This window comes from Diabrotica virgifera, chromosome 6, assembly GCF_917563875.1.
Source record: "Diabrotica virgifera virgifera chromosome 6, PGI_DIABVI_V3a".
NCBI classification, from domain to species: Eukaryota; Metazoa; Arthropoda; class Insecta; order Coleoptera; family Chrysomelidae; genus Diabrotica; species Diabrotica virgifera.
Genome location: NC_065448.1, coordinates 106,053,765 through 106,068,773, shown reverse-complemented (window position 1 = coordinate 106,068,773; position 15,009 = coordinate 106,053,765). Strand labels below are relative to the sequence as shown.

General features: G+C 31.6%; 1 protein-coding gene across 3 annotated transcripts in view; it reads right to left on the bottom strand.

The window, feature by feature from the left end:
* The window catches only part of LOC126885912 (uncharacterized), a 163,115-nt gene that overhangs the window by 66,906 nt on the left and 81,200 nt on the right, over positions 1–15,009 (bottom strand). The gene's annotated exons all lie outside the window — the stretch shown is intronic.

Genomic DNA, 15,009 nt, shown 5'->3' with positions numbered 1-15,009 from the left:
AAAAACATATAGGAGGTATTGTCACATTACTGACGATATATTTCAGTGAATGTCTAAAAAATATACTGTGAATGTTCAAAGAACGTTCGTAGACATTCATGGAATGTTCTAACAAGACATTCGGTCTAAAAATATACTGTGAATGTCCAAAGAACTTTCATGGAATGTTCCAACAAGACATTCAGTCTAAAAAATAGACTGTGAATGTCCAAAGAACATTCGTAGACATTCATGGAATGTTCCAACAGAACATTCTAAGAATATTTAAAATGCTGACACAGCACTTTCCTGGGACTTTCCAGGGACATTCGTGTGCATTTGGGGACATTCCAGGAATGTTTTCAATGTCCTGTGTGTACATTCTAGGAACATTCATGGAATGTTTTGTGTTATTAGGGAAGTTATTTTTTAATAATTTTCTGGTACACAATAATTTCTGGGCAACTTGTAAAAGTTTTAAAAAAGTACATCCGAACTAAAAAAAATATATAAAATGGAATAAAAAAGATTAAATTGAATTTATTTTTTTCGCTATACTTGTTTCGATGGTAGACTTTTCGGGCTCTTTTAACAGAAGGATTGTTTTCCAGCAAACAAATTGGTGAATTATGAACTGTCTCACCTTCAGTCCCATAAATAGAGACGTGGAAAAGAAAACCGTAGCAGGTTGCCAAAATAAAAAAACGCAAAAAATGTATTCACTCCCACTCCTATAATGAGTCAGTTATGGTGTGACTATCCAATAATAATTGAACTTGGTGTAGGTATGCATGTTTGGTCAGGTTTGGTATTATATGTTTTTGCGCGTGTGCATGCACGCGTGAATATTGAATGCCTGAGTTAACTTCGACCTCTTTGACCTCTTTTGAGTATAAAATAATTATTGCTTAAGTTGCCTCTTTATGAAGGGATTTTATGGTATACTTAATAAAGAAGCGTTGAAAGTGTTCAGACAACCGTTTAATAGATGGAAAGATTAAGTATATATTATTATGTAGTTGGCTCCATTTTGTTTTTCATTTACTTATTTGATCGTATGAAACCTGTTATTGTTGCATTTCTTGGACGTGACACACAGTAGCCGAATAGCATGGAACCTTGTAAAAAAACTAAGCGGTGATCCTAAAGAACATAAACCACCTTGCAAAGGTAACAGCAAGCTTAATGGCTACTCAACTTCTTATGATTGGAAAAACTAATAACCGATATAAGTACCCAAATACTGGAAGAAGATTGAATCAGGAGACAAACCACCTCGGAACTCCTTCTACACTAAAAAACTCCACGACGAAATGAAAACGTTAAAAAACGGGTAAGCTCAATTGTAGATGATATATTATCCACTGAACAAATAATGCTATAAGCCAAGGAGCAAAAACCAGGATCTTTCATCTTTATAACACGTAACACTGGCAAATTCCACAATAATAGAAAAAATCTAAAGTAATTGCCTTGTTAAAACCAGGAAAAGACCCAGAAAATCCAAGTATCTAGTTACAGACCGATTTCTCTGTTGTGTCACTTTTTCAAACTACACGAGAGACACATCCTCACCAGAATAGAGAAAAAAAGTCCACAAACACCTCATACCACAACAAGGAGAATTCAGTCCCGTAATCTTGCATTAACAATCTCGTATTTAATATGTAATACATCTCATACCACAACAAGGAGAATTCAGTCCCGTAATCTTGCATTAACAATCTCGTATTTATTAACAGAACACATTGAAGAGGGCTTCAAAAAGATCATATAACGAGGGTTGCTTTCGTAGATTTGAGAGCAGCCTATGACATAGTAAGGCGCAAAACATTGCTCCACAAATTGTACGAAACTCTCAATGACCACCATATATGTAAGGGAACATTCATAAACTGCGTCGTTGAAAAGGGGGAGGGGGTCTTGAAAAAAAGTCTGTGTAGTATACTACACGGTATACGACAGGGGGAGGGGGCCATGAGTGCACATCCGACGTCGTTTGATGTTCAAGAATATAAAAAATATACCCTATTGTAGGATTAAAAGGAATTAGTAGGTATATTACTTTTATCGCATATTTTTCATTCTGTTTTTATCACTCACAGCCTTAATAATATTGCTAGCAGTTTTGTACAGAATAACAAACAATATAACATTGTTCTACGTATTTAAACAAACGCTTCTCTACAGAACAACTTCTGGAAGCAATAAATATTAAACTATTCATACTCTGTGTAAAACAATTATTCTGTAAGAATGAGTAAAAATAAAATATTCTATTTTATTAAGTTAGTACACTGTATTTATACTTAATAAAAGAAATAATGGTATTGAAATCAAAACAATAGTTATTTTCCTAACAAGTGCAGAAAGTCATTCTTTTCCGCACGCGACTGCAGTTTGCCGAACGACGCGAAGCGGGACATCGGCAAGCAGTCGAGTGCGGAAAAGAGACTTTCTGCAAGTGTTAGGAACAATATTTTTTCTAAGAGTCTTTAAAAAATTACCAAATCTTAATCAATTAATTTAATTAATATGAAAATACAAACACAAATTAATTCTTTGACAAGGTTGTCAAAACCAAACTTTCAATATAATTAGTTAGTATGACGACGATCTTGGTTTCCATGACAATGATTCAAAACGACTGTTATTGTATACCGATTTGACTTTCGAATATTATGTCAAAATAATTTTATTTCATCGAATTGTCAGTAGTAATTTCACAAGAGCTCTGAAATTATTGAATTTTTCCCGAGTGACACTTTGTGTCACTCGGAGTGACAGTGTCACGAGTGTCACGAGAGCAAAAATTCTATATTAATTTCAGAGGTTATTCTATATTAATTGCGATTATTTCATGAATAAAACTGTTCAAAACCAAAATTTTATTGTAATTTATTTATGTAAGTACCATTAAACACACAGTTTTTATAAATATTTGACGATTGAAAGTCATCACTTTTATAATTTTTAAAACATTAATTGTCATTAATGTCACTGAATGTATTTTTTCGTAGCAACGAAGGGCATCTGACGTAATATACTTAACGACGGGAGATTATCAAAAATTATCGATTTAATTCAGATTTCTGTAGCTTTCTATTGTGTAACAAAAATAAGAAAACTTCTGTTGGAGTGAAAGTAAAAAGAAAGATATAGGTACTCCAACAGAAGTAAGGAAAAAAAAGAAAGTGGCTAGGTAACTAAATAGTTGTGGCTGAAAAGAAGAGAATGTGGGGTGTGTAAGGAAAAGGGTGGAGTGGCTTCTACGTTGAGAAGCCGCAATAGGAAAAATACTACTAAAGTGCAGTAGTACTGAAGAAAGGGGGATTAGAAGGGATAGAAGTAGAAGTGGGAAGAGACAGAGGCAAACTGAATAGAGTTGGCTAGCTATAGATGCAAGAGAGCAACTTGACAGTCAAGGATGGATACGGCTCGTTTGCATGCCTGTCGAAGAACAGTAGCTCTATATAGATAGTAAGGATGACTAAAAGATGAAATAATAAAATAAGAATAATGTACTGAAAATGAATGGAGATGAATAATGACTAAAAACGAACAAAATAAATAAATCTAACAAATCATGGGCGCCATGAAAATGATCTTCGATCATTTTCACAGGTATCTTACACTGCTGTCAAATATCGAATATATTAAACCTGTAAAATAATGAACATAAAGGAATAATAAAAATAAATGATATACAAAATAAATAAATATTTATTAAAATAACTACTAGATTTTTAACAATCTCTGAGTTAGACAAGCATATATCATGTAACTCTAAAATGACATAAGTTATACAAGAAGCTATATATATTTTAAAGATAACAACAATAATGTTATCTGTTACAAACTTAAATACCTCTTACATATTTATAGGGTACAACTCACATGAGTCTTCTACCAAATGGTTATAGTACGCCTGCTACGTACAACTAAAGGAAACTGACAAAGATGAAAATACTACAACTAAATAGGCCCAAGCCTTACTAAGAGAAAATACCATAATGAATAAATAAAGTTAAATATACAAATGAATAAAGTGATAGTAATGGAGTAATTAATACCGAAACGATGACCTAAAGTAACCGAGAAAATGCAATGAACTAAAGTAACGACGAATTAACCGAACAATCGAAATAAAGCGAATAACAAGAAAATATTTGGGAAACAAGCAAGTAATATTACAAAATAAATTTACCCGAATTACATAAACCAGTATCAAAGCAATAATAAAGTATTAAAAACCTAATTTTCTCTAGGCTTATTCCTGTGCACAAGAAGTTACCGTAGATACAAAGTTTGGGAACCAAATACCATAGTATAAACATAATGTATCAAATAAATGTCTGATATATAAAAACCATAGTTACTTAAAACACAACACTAAATGTTCCCAAACGACTCCTAAAGAGGTTGCTGCTGCATCCTCAGAAATGAGCATCAAGATGATGCGGTCCCATGCCCTCCGTAGGCCCAGGTGGCAGGACGAAAAGGAGCTGGAATACTCCCAAAAAGCTTGTTCCCAAAAATGACTTACTCCCAATGTTGACTTGACTGTGGCTGTGGTGGTTTCCCTAGGTGGTCAAAGAAGGGGCTATGACTTCATCTTATGGTTTCTCCCAAATGGCTAAAAACATTCCCAGTTTTATTTTCCATTTTAGACATTAGCAAAAAGTAAAGGTAAGAAGAAATAATTGAGGAAACTTTTTAGAAGCATTAACATAGAAAAACCGATCATTAAAATGGAACAAAAACTAATCTCAGATAACCTTGAACTATTTTGAGTGTGAAAACATGAACAAATAATGATTAATGTGAAATTTGAATATGATTTATCTGAGGGAATATCTGTAAAAATATATAGAATTTATAAAAATATGGATGTTCAATAAATTTAAAACCTACAGAGAAATGATAATTATTTCCAATATTAATTGAGAATTGCATATGTTTGGTTATGTCTAACCAAAAAATATATTAATATATAATTTTCCTTGAATGAATATTCAATAATCGAAATAATCTACATAAAATCCAAATAATGAGTTGACTAAGAAATTTAACAATGAACCTAATATATCAAATGTTCCATCACAAAAAAACCAGGCTATATAAAAAAATTATTATGAAAAACTAAATATTTTACCGGGTTGATTCTTATCCAGATTCCATGAGGTGTTGAGTTACACATATGTTTCCATACTCCAGGCTCCAGATAACTTTTCACTTGGAAATTAACAAAAATGATTTAAATAGTTGAAATTATCAACCCGCCATTGGTATAACCGATTCGAACCACAGCTCACAGTCAAGTAAAGAGCATTACTCTTTCATTCAGCGAGGAAGACGTCAAACTCTCACGGAACACGAATTAAATGACAAGGAACGGTTCAACTATGTTCCGTACAGTGTGACGTCACATGAGAAGTCCTTTACGAGAAATTAAAGAATTTAAATGGGAGGTCAAAAGAAAATAATTTTAAAAATAATTAAAGCGCTAAAAATGATATTATAACGGGTGGACCGTTACAATCCCCTCCTACTCGGGAAAAAAAATTTTTTTTAAACAAAAAATTTTTTTTTCTAACTTCAAAATATTAACAACTAAATTTACAATAGTCTAACAATCCACGTTTATTCGCAAGATTACCACTAAGCATAAACTAATGGTCAAGGAAAAATAAATCAATACATGACTCAAACTCATACTAAAATGTTACTATGTTACTCTCTGCTACCAAATATTAACACATTATTGCTTAAAAGTCAAACAAAACTAAATATTGCACTAAAGTTCATAATAATGCTAAGTGTCGAATTGAGCACTAAAACCAAAATTGAACTATCCATGGACATCAGATTTATAAAGGATATATCCAAGGACGGAACAACCAGGAAAAGGTGTGAGCAAATTCGAACCATATCAAAAGTAAATGTACCAAAGTGAATAAAAAAAATCAGTAGCTAAAATAAGTAAAGAATTGAACACTTAATCCAAAATTGAACTAACAATGGACACCAGATTCATAATAGTATATCCAGAGAAGAACAATCAGGAAGATTTATGGAACAACTCTCACTAATGCCAAATAATACCAATAATAAACATACCAAAGGAATCCAAAACTCAATAACCAAAATAGATGTGGAATCGGACACTTAATCCAAAGTCGAACTATCAGTGGACACCAGATTCATAAAAGGCATATCCAAAGAAGAACGACCAGGCAAATTTATGGACCAATTCACACCAATACTAAACCACATAAACAGATCAGGTCTACGTACACCCACATCCGGTAATACGAACCTATCCAACCAAATACACAAAATAAATGAAGAATCGGACACTTATCCAGAATCGGACTATCAATGGACACCAGATTTATATAGGAGTATATCCAAAGAAGAACGATCAGGCAAATTTATGGACCAATTCTTACTAATACTAAATAAACTAAATTATTGGATCCAATGGTAACTAATACTGAACAAAATAAATAAATTAGGTCTACATACACCCTCATCCGGTAATATGAACCTATCCAAACTAAGTAATCAAAATAAGTCACAAAAAAAATTACTAACAGACTAAGTAACAGAGATGTAACCAAACTAAATCAAAAGTAAGATAAATACCTAAGGTATATTGACTAAAATATAGAAACTACCTAAACTTAATTTGTGCTGGTATTCGCGAACTATAGCATGTTGCTACAACAGATGTATGAGAATAGCCAGACACAAAGTACTAATAATGTAAGAATAAGTAAGAAAGGAAAAAGAATAAATGGTGAACTTACCAATTCTATGGCACTATGATAAATAATAGGAAGAAAAAAAAATATGATAAGTGATAGGGAAAAAAATTGACGAGAACGAGCACAATTTTAAATAAAACTGCAAATTCATGCGTTCTCACATACGTGGAATTATTCAGGAAATATTCCAGAATCTGAATAGCAACTAATGCCTAAGGAAAGAAGTGGGAATATACTCAAATGAACAACTCATCTGTCTAAACACTCCAAATACTGACTTAATGAACCTACTATGTATAGGGATGGCGTAAGCATTGATTTATAAACAAGTGCGCAAGATATTTATCCATGTTTATCCATCAACTATCAAAGTACAAACATACTATGAAGGAAAAGACCTAGTATGAACTAAATACTTCCCTATTAAATTGTAAAAAAAACTGGAATACTTGGACTAATTACAGAAGAATGGTTAGGACATGCGACCGTCATTTCCTAAGAAGAAATATTATAATGGTAAAACGTCTGCCTACTCTGCCATGAAAGACATAGATTACGAAGCCAGTCAAACAGCAGTGATCAGTTGCTGAGCAACAACTTCGAACCCACGCATTCACAAATCAGAGCATTGACAGACTATTCATAAGCAGAAATATGAAAGACTCAAGCATTCATACATACTTACATCAAAATTCCAAACTAATTCCAGAATCATACTGTATAGGAACTAAGGGTCTGAATTATTATAAAGTATTTAAGATATTGGAGACAAATGTTAATAGAGTAACCCAATAACAAATTTAAAAAAAAAACACATCTTTCCAATATGGCAAATTCAAGGACAAGATATAAAAAATAATAAAAATTAGTAAGTAATCAAATAGGTATTCAAAAATAATATAACACATAACCTGAGATATGGTAGTGTATAACATATAGTTCCATAATAATATCCATATTAAACAAGAGTACTTGTATGAGCTTACCTATCCAAATATATAAATATCATAATAATCAACAGCCCTTCTAACTTAAGGGGGTTAGGTGTGCAAAAACTAAACAAAAATACAAGTAAAGTTTTTATTAATTGTATAATCCTACTAACAGGATCAGCAATTAATAATATTAACTCATACTAATAATTAAAATGCTCAATGTGCTTATAATACAAAAAAACTCATACATAAAGTACTACATAATACTTAAACCAATAAGTAATAAATTCATAAATAAAGTCATCAACAACAAAGCCAAAGATGAAATCAAGCAATGTATGTAGGTACCTGCATTATCGGATGATAAAAAAAATATCAGACTAAAATTTCTAACCATACTAGAGATTGAGCTAAGCTAAAGACAAACAGAAGAAGAGATTAGCTTGAACAACACTGTTAAGGTAATCTTCTTCTGAAGATTGTTCTATAACTTAATAGAAAAATAGTATCAATGTTTCCTAACTAATAAAGAATTTATATTTGAATCTCAACCTAAAGTATCTGATTCATATAAGCATTAGGTATATTATGGTACCCACACTGGTATAATATTACCAACATTAACAAAACTAGAAACTGAGATGGATAAGGGAACTACTTTATCATACAATAATTATAATTGTTATGTTTAACACTACCAATTAAAGAAAAATAATTTGGATGACCATCTGTAATCATCCGAACCATGCGAATTCAACGTATCATGTATAGAAGCTAATGTTCTGGACTGATATTGCTTTGTGGTGTGTGCCTGTCTTACCAAACAACCCAAATATCAAAAATAACAAATATGAAATATAATCTAAAGTTTGTAAGACAAATATACATATGGAGAAAATATTAGTGACACACCAACAAATCAATAATGCCAGCAAAATATATAAATAATCAAATCAATAAAGTAAATAAAATACCTAAATACTGAAAATGATTTCTAGTTATGTATAAAATATAACCATACTAGAAAAAAAATGTATGCATCTAGTCAACGATTATTTGTACGTGCAAACATACTACCATTGGTAGAAGGAATAAAAATTTATACTAATAGAACATAATGTCAGATATGTATACTCAGTTTAAATACATAAATAAGTTTCCAATAAAAATACAAAATCCAAACTAAGATATGAGTTGTACCACTAATTCTAAAAATGAGGTATCGAAAATAAACTAATCAAAACCAAAAGCAGTATAAGTCTACCTGTTTAGTATTAATAAAAAATTTAAAGACAAGAATAAATCAGAAATAACATGAATACAAAGATATTAAAAAGGTAAAAATACAGAAAATTCCAATAAAAGAAAATGAACTAACAGAACTACTGTCTTAAAACCATAAACGGTTGGCCCCACGTTGGGCGCCAATGTAACAAAAATAAGAAAACTTCTGTTGGAGTGAAAGTAAAAAGAAAGATATAGGTACTCCAACAGAAGTAAGGAAAAAAAAGAAAGTGGCTAGGTAACTAAATAGTTGTGGCTGAAAAGAAGAGAATGTGGGGTGTGTAAGGAAAAGGGTGGAGTGGCTTCTACGTTGAGAAGCCGCAATAGGAAAAATACTACTAAAGTGCAGTAGGACTGAAGAAAGGGGGATTAGAAGGGATAGAAGTAGAAGTGGGAAGAGACAGAGGCAAACTGAATAGAGTTGGCTAGCTATAGATGCAAGAGAGCAACTTGACACTCAAGGATGGATACGGCTCGTTTGCATGCCTGTCGAAGAACAGTAGCTCTATATAGATAGTAATGATGACTAAAAGATGAAATAATAAAATAAGAATAATGTACTGAAAATGAATGGAGATGAATAATGACTAAAAACGAACAAAATAAATAAATCTAACAAATCATGGGCGCCATGAAAATGATCTTCGATCATTTTCACAGGTATCTTACACTGCTGTCAAATATCGAATATATTAAACCTGTAAAATAATGAACATAAAGGAATAATAAAAATAAATTATATACAAAATAAATAAATATTTATTAAAATAACTACTAGATTTTTAACAATCTCTGAGTTAGACAAGCATATATCATGTAACTCTAAAATGACATAAGTTATACAAAAAGCTATATATATTTTAAAGATAACAACAATAATGTTATCTGTTACAAACTTAAATACCTCTTACATATTTATAGGGTACAACTCACATGAGTCTTCTACCAAATGGTTATAGTACGCCTGCTACGTACAACTAAAGGAAACTGACAAAGATGAAAATACTACAACTAAATAGGCCCAAGCCTCACTAAGAGAAAATACCATAATGAATAAATAAAGTTAAATATACAAATGAATAAAGTGATAGTAATGGAGTAATTAATACCGAAACGATGACCTAAAGTAACCGAGAAAATGCAATGAACTAAAGTAACGACGAATTAACCGAACAATCGAAATAAAGCGAATAACAAGAAAATATTTGGGAAACAAGCAAGTAATATTACAAAATAAATTTACCCGAATTACATAAACCAGTATCAAAGCAATAATAAAGTATTAAAAACCTAATTTTCTATAGGCTTATTCCTGTGCACAAGAAGTTACCGTAGATACAAAGTTTGGGAACCAAATACCATAGTATACAAATATGTCATATAAAAACAAATGTACGCTAAATCTGAAAAAAATAATTAATAAACATAATGTATCAAATAAATGTCTGATATATAAAAACCATAGTTACTTAAAACACAACACTAATGCCCGATTTCACCAACGATACCTAAATATTTAAGAATTACCTAAGTGGGTTTAAGTACTTCCTAACTCTAAAACCGATTTCACCATACGATAAGAATTGCCTAAACCGCTTAAGCATTACCTTACGTTATGATACGGTTTTCGATCTCCCTAAACTTTAGGTATTACTTATCGTTGACAGTCAGGTTATGTTTTTACAATTTTGACTAATGTACTTGTGACGTTTGTCAACAATTTGATTCCTACCTTAATTTTTCTGTTATTCTGTAATATTAGGTATATTAGTAGTTGTAATTTTGTATTATCTTTTATATTAATAACATAATATGTGTTGGAAAATTAAAAATTCATTTGGAGTTTTTTACAGGTCTATTGACAAAATTATGGATGATAGTCTACCTACTAACTAACAAACTAGTGTTGTGTTTCAAATCCCATTCATGATATCACTAAAAGTGTGTCATTAAAAATTAATAATAAAAGAAGCAATTTTCAACATATTTATTTTAAAATTATATCATTAACGACAATTCAACTAACTTTAATTTTTCGTCATAATACTTATGTGGAATTGACAACTCTTTTATTTTCCTCCATTTCACTGTACATATTATACAAATAACATACAAAACTTAAACAAACTTAATTCACAAATAACTAGCTGCTAAATAAAATAACTATAATAATAACTATAATAACAGTACAAAACTGAATAAAAGCAACTTGGCAAACAAACAATAATGACAAATAATAGAAAAAGTAAGGTAATGTCATCTTATTCTTCTTTTTATTTATCAAAAATAGTTCAAACGTACCCAAGGTAATACCTAGGAAAGCATTTCCTAGATAAGCATTGCTTTTAGTTGTGAAACGCGATTGTTTCTAAGTATTGACTTAGGCAGTTCCTATCGATAAGAATTACTTAATAAAGCAACTATTTAGGTATCGTTGGTGAAATCGGGTGTAAATGTTCCCAAACGACTCCTAAAGAGGTTGCTGCTGCATCCTCAGAAATGAGCATCAAGATGATGCGGTCCCATGCCCTCCGTAGGCCCAGGTGGCAGGACGAAAAGGAGCTGGAATACTCCCAAAAAGCTTGTTCCCAAAAATGACTTACTCCCAATGTTGACTTGACTGTGGCTGTGGTGGTTTCCCTAGGTGGTCAAAGAAGGGGCTATGACTTCATCTTATGGTTTCTCCCAAATGGCTAAAAACATTCCCAGTTTTATTTCCCATTTTAGACATTAGCAAAAAGTAAAGGGAAGAAGAAATAATTGAGGAAACTTTTTAGAAGCATTAACATAGAAAAACCGATCATTAAAATGGAACAAAAACTAATCTCAGGTAACCTTGAACTATTTTGAGTGTGAAAACATGAACAAATAATGATGAATGTGAAATTTGAATATGATTTATCTGAGGGAATATCTGTAAAAATATATAGAATTTATAAAAATATGGATGTTCAATAAATTTAAAACCTACAGAGAAATGATAATTATTTCCAATATTAATTGAGAATTGCATATGTTTGGTTATGTCTAACCAAAAAATATATTAATATATAATTTTCCTTGAATGAATATTCAATAATCGAAATAATCTACATAAAATCCAAATAATGAGTTGACTAAGAAATTTAACAATGAACCTAATATATCAAATGTTCCATCACAAAAAAACCAGGCTATATAAAAAAATTATTATGAAAAACTAAATATTTTACCGGGTTGATTCTTATCCAGATTCCATGAGGTGTTGAGTTACACATATGTTTCCATACTCCAGGCTCCAGATAACTTTTCACTTGGAAATTAACAAAAATGATTTAAATAGTTGAAATTATCAACCCGTCATTGGTATTACCGATTCGAACCACAGCTCACAGTCAAGTAAAGAGCATTACTCTTTCATTCAGCGAGGAAGACGTCAAACTCTCACGGAACACGAATTAAATGACAAGGAACGGTTCAACTATGTTCCGTACAGTGTGACGTCACATGAGAAGTCCTTTACGAGAAATTAAAGAATTTAAATGGGAGGTCAAAAGAAAATAATTTTAAAAATAATTAAAGCGCTAAAAATGATATTATAACTGGTGGACCGTTACAATTGGTCAGAATCTCCTATGAATGAAATAATCGCTTTAATTTCATTAAAACAGGAACACGATAAGATATATTTGAAATAAATTAGTAAATAATATCTAAATATTAGTTTATTGCATGTATTATAATTACTTTAAGGCCATATTAACATATCTAAATTAACACGCGTGCGGAAAAGTAAAAACCGCGTGCGGAAAAGTAACACGCGTGCGGAAAAGTGAAACTTTCTAAACTAAAATGCGTGCGCGAAAGTAGACATTTTTGCACCATCGTAGAAAAAATAAGTATCAAGATTTATATGATGCATTTAAGAAAGCATAGCAACTCCGATAAAAGTATTGTCTTTTGTCCCAATAAAGCTAATTAGTTGTACAGTGGATTTAGAGAATAAAGTACGCGGATATTAATGAGCTACATAGTAATACTAATTTGGATATATTCGTAAATAAACTTTAAAAAATCCAGAAATAACATGGAATTTAAAGAAAATCACAAAAAAGAAGGGGATATGAATTGCAATTGCGACGTCGGTATGAGGGGGGGTCAAGGGGTCAACTGTAAACGACGCTTTACGACGGAAGGGGGGGAGGGTATTAAAATGTCCAAAATTATTACGACGTATACACTTGCCCCAGTGTGTTTTTCGGACTGTTTGCTTTTGCTGCCAACACTACACATTCACTACAAACCCTGAAGAGGACAAAATCCTAAACGGGGACACACATTGAACGCATTTCCACATAGCAATTTATCCTATACAAGCAAATCAAACAATGTGATGATGATTACGACGTATTTAGTTTATGGATGTTCCCTAAGGTCGTATATTCCTTACTGCAAAACTTGATTCTGTAGGGCTAAGTAAACAGATGGAGAGTTTAAAAAAAATGCACACCATCTGTAAACAGTCAATATATAGTATGGTGAAAATGAAACGAATAAATTCGTTAGCTCGTTAGTCGGCGATTTTAAGGGAAAACCCTGAAACTGGTATATTTTTATTTTTAAATTATGATTTTTTGACATAATATATCCTACTCATGACGTCATCCATCTGGACGTGATGACGTAATCGATGATTTTTTTAAACGAGAGTAGGGATCGTGTGCGTATCACTTACTGAATAGAGAATTAAATAAGCTCATTTGATAGCTTATTTAATTCTCTATTCAGTAATATAAATATTAACCTAATTATTTATACAGGGTGTTCCAAAAAGAATTTTTGAATTAAATTAATTGACACAAAAACAAGAATGTATGTAATTTATTTAATTTAAAATACATTTTACTGCTGCCATAAAACACAAAAAAATGTTTTTTTTTATTTTTATTTATCCGCATCAACCACTCGGGTTATTAGCGGTACATTTATAATACAAAATAGATAGGGCAAAAGGTACATTTTTAGAATATAAGAATGACAAAAATATGGAAATTATTTAGAGTTTACAAAGAAAAAAGAAATTAATCATAATTTGTTATACAGTTTACAATGATTTACAAAAGATAAAACTTTATTGAATTTTGTGACCAGTGCTTCTTTCAGGCTGTTGGGTATCTTGAATATTGTTTTCGCTGAAGTGTATTCTGGACATTCTATTATTATATGGTTAACTGTGAGAGGTATTTGGCATCTTTGGCACATTGGTGGCGGTTCTTTGGAGATTACGTAGCTGTGGGTAAGTCGTGTGTGTCCGAGCCGGAGTCTGCTGATAATTACTTGGTCTTTTCTTTTTGGTGGCATAGGAAGGTTTTTTGAAGATACGTCTGGTTTAATGGTTTTCAGATTTGTATTTGATCCCATATTTCTTGCCAGATTTTGTTTACATGATTCTTGAATAAAGGTTTAGTGTCAGAGATTTGTATGCCTGTTGTAGTCGGAATGTTCACATTGTTTATCACTTCGAACGCTGTTTTGTCTGCTAACTCATTACCAGTTATTCCTACATGGGATGGGACCCACATAAATGAGATGGTTTTCCCAGAAAATTGGAGCTGATGCAACGCGTCTTTAATTAGAAATAGATTGATGTGGGTAGGGTAAACATGTTTGATGGCCTGTAAAGAACTTAGTGAATCTGATAATATTAGTACAGTGGAACCCCGATAAGTCGGCCCCCGATAACCCGGAAGTCCGGCTAACCCGGACCGATTTTCATCAGACAAAAATTTAACAAATAAACAATTTAACAATTTTATCAAATAAAAATGTATGTAGGTCAAATAATATTTGAGAGATAATGTGTATTTGTGTAATTTGAACACATATAAGTATGTACAACAGTAAAAATGATTCATGCACACGGCGGCAGGCAGAGCGACCGTCTCAGCTTATCGGAAAGAACAGGCACCTGTCTGTATTCCTTTTCCGTTATTTATGTCAAACTGTCTTAGCATTGTTTAAAATAGACGTGACTATTTAAAAATTCTTTTTTAAAACAATGG